Source organism: Porites lutea, chromosome 8 (assembly GCF_958299795.1).
Source record: "Porites lutea chromosome 8, jaPorLute2.1, whole genome shotgun sequence".
Lineage (NCBI taxonomy): Eukaryota > Metazoa > Cnidaria > Anthozoa > Scleractinia > Poritidae > Porites > Porites lutea.
Window position 1 is genome coordinate 3,795,915 of NC_133208.1, and position 6,796 is coordinate 3,802,710.

General features: G+C 41.4%; 1 pseudogene; it reads right to left on the reverse strand.

Annotated features, from left to right (window-relative positions):
* LOC140945103 (uncharacterized) overlaps positions 1–5,449 on the reverse strand; it is a 10,940-nt pseudogene extending 5,491 nt beyond the window's left edge.
* Positions 5,450–6,796: the final 1,347 nt, after the last annotated feature.

The following is a 6,796-nucleotide window of genomic DNA, read 5'->3' on the forward strand; positions in this document are numbered from 1 at the left end:
CGATGGAAGAACACTCGGGTAAATAAATGGCACGCTGTAAAATTTTCTGGTATGGGTAGATTTACTTAGCTATGGGGCGCCGCTCGCGCGCGCTTCCCACTCGTGGAGCTCGGCTATTATAAATATCACGCGGTCATTATTTATTTACTTGTTTATTTATCTACTTGTTTTTCACCCCATGTAAGGGAATTCGGATTCCGGAATCCGGGGAATTTTTGCATTGGAATCCGGAATACAGCTAAGGAATCCGCAATCCCACTAACGATTGGAATCCAAGTTCCACTGACAAACAATCCTGAATCCAAGACCCTCTTGGCCACTTGGGACAATGTTTTAAAAAGCAATCGTAACATCCAAAAAGATTACCCACATCATATGAAAAGATGTTTCGAGAATAACCCGTGCCAAAACAGGCTTTTTAAACTGGCGATTGAAGTGTTTTCTTAGTTCAAATTTTAATTCTGTTGCAGTATGGCAGTAAGTTCACACTTACTGCCATACTGCAACAGAATTAAAATTTCGAACTAAGCGAAACCACCTTTATCAATCGACAGATCTTAGAAAGCCAGGATCGCTGAGTTGCCACTCCGAAGACGATTGGCAACGTTAGTCGTGTGATGACGGTAAAGAAATCTGTCAAAAAGCCCTGCTGCAAGTTCAGAGTTTTTGTTTTGCTTATTAAGCCTGTTGCATTTTGCTATTTTCTCATTTCCGTAGTCTTCGCCCTGGTTTCTTGAGCTCGTTAGTAGTAAACGGGCGAGGAAAACGACGTTCGGTCTCCATGTACCCGCCCATACCAAAACACAAATGTTAATGAGTTTGAAACAAAGGCAAAATACAATGGCGAATCCAGACCTTCAGATAAGGGGGTGGGGCGGTCATCCAGACCATGAGATAAGGGGGTGGCCTGGCCTCAAAAAAATTTTTTTCGGCCCTTCGGGCCTAATTTTGGTCTAAAAATAAGGGGGGGAGGGGGCGGGCCCCCCGGGCCCCTCCCCTGGATCCGCCACTGAAATACAATTTAGGGCCTAGTTATATGAAGTGAGCCGTGCTTGCCCAAACGTACGATACTGGGCTGGCTCAGCTCATGCCTTGTCTCCTCTTTAAGTTTTCGTCGCGATTATATGAGGAGGCAGGCTAGCCGGCTTGTCGAGATCCTGGCTCGAACAACCGGGACCTTGGCAAGCTGGGCCAGCTTGCCGTCTTAAAATAAACACAACGACAATTTCTTAGAAAACAAGGCATTAGCCGAGCGATCTAGGTCAATATAATGAAGAGGGCCAGCCCGACTAGCCGTACTGGCTCACCTCAAACAGGCCACTAACGTCACGGTATTTGACTCTCACCAAGATTGCAACGCTTCAAGATACACATTCCCTCCTCGGTTGAAGACCCTGGGCACTGTTTTCCATTATGTCCCGGTGGTGGGTTGTTGCATCTTCGAAATCGAGTATTGACGCCATCGTTGCAAGTTTTACTGCAAGGGCTCCAATTCGACCAACGACCCCAATGACCGTCGATAGGAGCTATATAAGGTAACAGAATGTCAAGTTAGCGTTTGCTCGATGAGTTATTTACGTTTGACTGGGCCCTTTGTCATTTTATTCACCATTTTCATATTACCCATAATACATTTTGTTTACCTCCTTGCCCCCTGCATAAGCATTTTCCTCAATTTTATATTTGGTCTCGTTCACACGCATCCGGATATTTTAGAAAACGGACATTTTTTCCGTTTTCGAAAAATCATTTTCGCCCGTCCAAACAGAAACGCTGAAACAATGGAAAAACGAAAGGATACCATACAAGGCATGCGCTGTATGAATGTATGACATCATCGTATTCGAAAACCTCCGTTTTCTTCCGTCCACACCAAAAGGATAAACCGGCGGGTCCATTAAACTCTGGGGAGCATTTCCACGAACCTGCATTTTTGGTACCCGAAACACCGTTAACGTGTGGACCGAAGGCTTAAGCGTTTTCGAAAATATCAAGGACCGTAAACTTTTTGATAGTTGTTTGTTTATTTGTTTGTTTTCTCAGAAGAACACAGTAAGGATGATCTTTGGCTGTATAAACTCTATACTTCTCGGACAGCCTCAAAAATAAGAGGAAATCATGACAATTATATCAGAAGTTAGTTGTTTGTTAGAAAATGTTATTTACCAGGGCATATAGAAGATGGACACTTTATCCTCTGTTTTTCTACGCCGTAAACATTAACGTTTCCATTACAAGCTTGTTGGTTTCCTGAATTAATGCAGAATTTCTCACGTGTGCGATAGCACTTCTCGTCACAGGGAGTCCATCCAGACCAGGAAGATCAACCATTTGTAAGTTCTAACATTAAAAAATAAACAACAACAATGCATGATTCGTATACACCTCAAGTAACACTCTCTCTTTTGCTTATGCACTCCTTTGAGCGCCAACTGGACCGAAATATGGTAATTTAAAAGATAACTACTCACCTCTGCATTGGTATAGAGCAGTGATTTCGTCTGCGTCTCTGGTACTTAGAAGGCTATTCGGTGATCCAAATTCCATGTTCTCGTTTCAAATGGCTACGATGGTCGGTTTGCCGTTTTTGGTGAATGCCCTTCTATCATTATGCACGAGGGACTAACAATCGTTGGACACGCCCAATTATCCAGAGTCTGCCACGAATATTTTTCAAACTGTCTTTGAACTCTATAATAAAACGAAATTTAAGAGTAGATAACACACTTACTTGGCTTAAGGTATTTCTTGTAAAGACATATTTGCGCACATTTAACTGTGAAGGTGCTGGTAGAATATTACCCCATCGACTGTTGATATGCTAAAATTTGAACCAATTTAATGCATTTTAAAATAATTCGAAATAAAGAGACCATCATGAGATTGATGTTTGAAAGATGCCAAAAAAAGGTATCTGCACACCTTGAAAAAAAACATTGTTTGAAAGCTAAAGATATCCCAGATATTTCAAACCCCCAAAGTACTAGTATAAACAAACCAATATCTTCAATTGACTTAGCTGAAAGCTAATGGATGAATCGTCTTGTGATCAAATAAAAAAAATAGACCTTTTTAGCTATTTAGCTTTTCAGTTTGCCACAACTGTTTGCAGGAGCGTAGCGTCCATATACGCACATACGCTGAAACATGGGGAAAAACCATACTTCTTATTTCCTGAAAAAGCATATTTTTTGTTTTTAAATCGGGATGACTGATACATTTGTCGCTCTATATTGATGTGTTTATGTCAGTATTTTCTTTGTTGTTTTATTATACTATAATTCTGATGGTGTCAATGGTCTCTTTTTTACAGAGATGGGTAAAATGAACAACTAACTAGTGCATTTTCCTGCGTATTCATTGACTGAAAATGTCCCTCGGAAAACGCTGGAAATCGCATTTACGAGAAGCAAAATTTAAACATTTTCTAGGGGAGACCCGTAGGTTGGGCCGCCTTTGGAGCTTAAACTTTTCTTCCCTGCGTGCGTATACCTTAAAAATTCACGCTCTCCCGCCCCTGGTTTGCTGTCTGTTACTATTGCTTAACACAACGTCAGTATGATTCACTACACTGTATCTTACTTGGCAGAATGTTCTCCCAGTAGATCTTGACATATTTATCTCGGTCGCTTCTTGCTTGTTCGTGAAAGAAACCTAAAGCAGATGAAAGATGTTATATACAACTGGATCTAGTTTACAACCTTGCCTCGTAGCCAGGCACCACGACGAATTTTCGACATTGCTCGCGGCGCAAGGATCGCCTGCGGATAAGACCGTCTCTCCTTGCCTTTCTCCTCTAGGGAGGCACGAAGCATCTCAAGCGAGGAAGGCTGTAGTAGTCGGCTACCGTTCACATTGTAGGAAAATTGTTATTCATTATGCCAATACCTAAAAAATTTTGCTTGGGGAATCCGGAATCTTGGGCTTTGGAATCCGGAAAACAGCTCAAGGTATCCGGAATCCCTCTAACGATTGAAATCCAAAACCCAAGTTACTCTGACAAAGACTGGAATACAGTACCGGGAATCCAGAATCCACTGCGAGGAATCCACAATCCAGAACTGTCTTGTATTCCGTTACATGGGGCAAACGGATGAACAAACTTGAAGTTGACTAAAATTGCACTTGGGGTTTTTGAAAACTTGTTAGTCCAACAATTTTTCAAAGTTCATTTATTTGTGTTGTTTGTAACGTTTGATATTATGCATGGGAGATATACTTGTTTGATCAAATCTGCGATTTCGTCAATAAGATCGCGTCCACACGTATCCGGATATTTTTCTAATCCGCAACATTTTCTTTCCGGTTTAAAAAATTTCCATGCCCACACGTATCCCTATTCAAATCGAATTTGCCCGTCCACGCGCATCGACACGTGTCCAGATTCACTCTAGTACCCAGGACTGGGAATATCGAAAACAGAGCAGGAGGTTGCCATCTTGAATACAGTATTCACAGTAAAGAACTGGGCTCGGTCTTGTTACGTCACCGGATAAAAAATATCTAGATTTAGCCGATCCACACGATTCCGGAATTAAAGCGTATTCAAAAATTTCCACTCTGGAGAGCGGATTAAAAAAGTTGCGGACTCGTATGCCGAATTCGCCGGATACGTGTGTACGGAAACTGTATCCGGAAAAAAAGGGGCTTATAAGGACACATAACTGATGTTATTAAAAACTGAATACCGCCCGTCTATATAATCTCTCATTTTAATGTGATCACGTTTACATGTTAGGTGGGGTAACCCGCCACGTGTTACCTCACCTACCTGCCCCCCCCCCCCCCCCCTCACCCACCTTTATGTAAACAGGCCCTTATGTGCTTACCAGATTAAACCTTAGCACGCAACTGACCGAACACAAACGAACGACGAGAAATGGTGACGTCAACGAAATCGCGACGCAATTGACCAATTGGCCTAACCAAAGTATAATACCATCAACTGACGTTATACAACTCACTCAACCTCGTTCCCAGGGTTCTCTCTCTTGCTTCGAAAAAGAACCCTGGTTGCGGCTGGTCACGTGGAAATGTGTGTCAATAAATTGCGCAGAGGGGGAAGGTCCTCAAATAAATTTTGACTGGACGATGAATACCATCTGGGGTAGGGAGAATATTCTTGCTTCAAAATGGCGCTTGAGTTTCTGAGTTGCGTTCAAGAGAGTTACGAAAACATTGTTTTGAAGGCAAAACAAGTTATTTGTTCCGAGAATTTGTACTTGAAAAAAACATTTGCTCGCCATCCTGACGACAGGATACGAAAACTCTCGTCGATTTGCACGTGCAAAACCAGATTTTGGTAAATTTGCATACTCCGCACGTGCAGTTCATGAAAAGAAAAAGATACTGCAAAATTCAGGTTTACGTGAATAACATAATAATCTTTAAAAAAGAGTATTTTACAACGGAATGGCTTACCTCGTTCCCAGCGTTCTCTCTCTTCCATTATGCTATACACTTTTTTCGGGTGTTGTTGACAACCCGCGCCATCAGTTGATAATAAACGAGGCGGCAAACTCCTCTCGGACCCCGACAGAGTAACTATTGTCATAGCGACACTTATTTAGTCTTCTTCCCCTTCTTTATTTTTGGCTCCCAAATTTTGGGAGCCACGTGACCAGCCGCAACCAGGGTTCTTTCTCGAAGCAAGAGAGAGAACCCTGGGAACGAGGTTGCAACTCACTTTGCCTCTCTTAAGATGACTAAGGCTGTTAAAAAGTCAGTCACCGTCAACAGCAACAGTCCTATTTAGGATTACGTTCACCCGGACGATCAAACTCAACCTACCGCGGTACTTTTGAAATGACTCCTGGGTTCAAACCTTTCATAATTATGTTTGTGTAGGCAAGGTTAAGGAAAACACATAATATGCATGCATTGATGTTATAAACGATCTCGCCTTTTGTTTTTGAAACAAAATAGAAAAAAGAGGGGACAAAATGTCTGTCAGCATTTTAAAAGATAAAAGCACCGACGCGCTGCCGAGAAGTTTGAAGGTGGATAATTGATGTGGGTTTCTTCGTCCAGATCTATTTTTCTTTCAATTTTTCTTTTTTCTTTTTAGAAATAAATAGTAAGAAAGAAAGGATATTCTAACTCATTTCAGCGAGCATTTCAAAGTTTACTTACCAAAAAAATCAATTATAGCTCATTGAAATACAGATTTAACTTAACCAATTCCTTATTATTTCATTACTTGTACCTATGCCATACACATCCCATCTCCTGTCCATGCCGTGCGAACAAAAGTAGTCAGTCACAAAACTGAAATTCCTGGTCTTTCTATAGGTACCGTCATCACAAAAAAGTCTTGATCAAAAGAGCTAATACCACACAAAATCAATAAACAGGAATACTGATAGGGAACACACCGTCTTTTTGACCCCAAACAGCATTTGCTCGATTCAAAGAAAAAGGGAAGAATCTTCCACAACATTTTCCACACGCGTTTGTTAGAAAGAAAGGAAAGAGAGAAAACGGCTTTTCAACACGGGAGGTAAAATTCCTGCATGCCGACCATTTCAAAGTATAACAAAAGTGTGGAAAGATAGTACCTATTTGCCGAGTTAGGATTTTGAGTTGGATTTCGAGTTAGGATTGAAGCTGGATGTTTAAGTTAGGATTCGAGTTCCATTTTCTTTCGAAATCCCCAGTAACCCTCTGTAACCTTTGTAACACTCTGTCACCCCATGTAACTTCAGACTTATCTTATCTTATAAATAAGATAATGCTCTCACCTAAAAACAGTGAGGGGGAAAAACACCTCGTGTTTAACTCTTAAAGCAAAACTGCA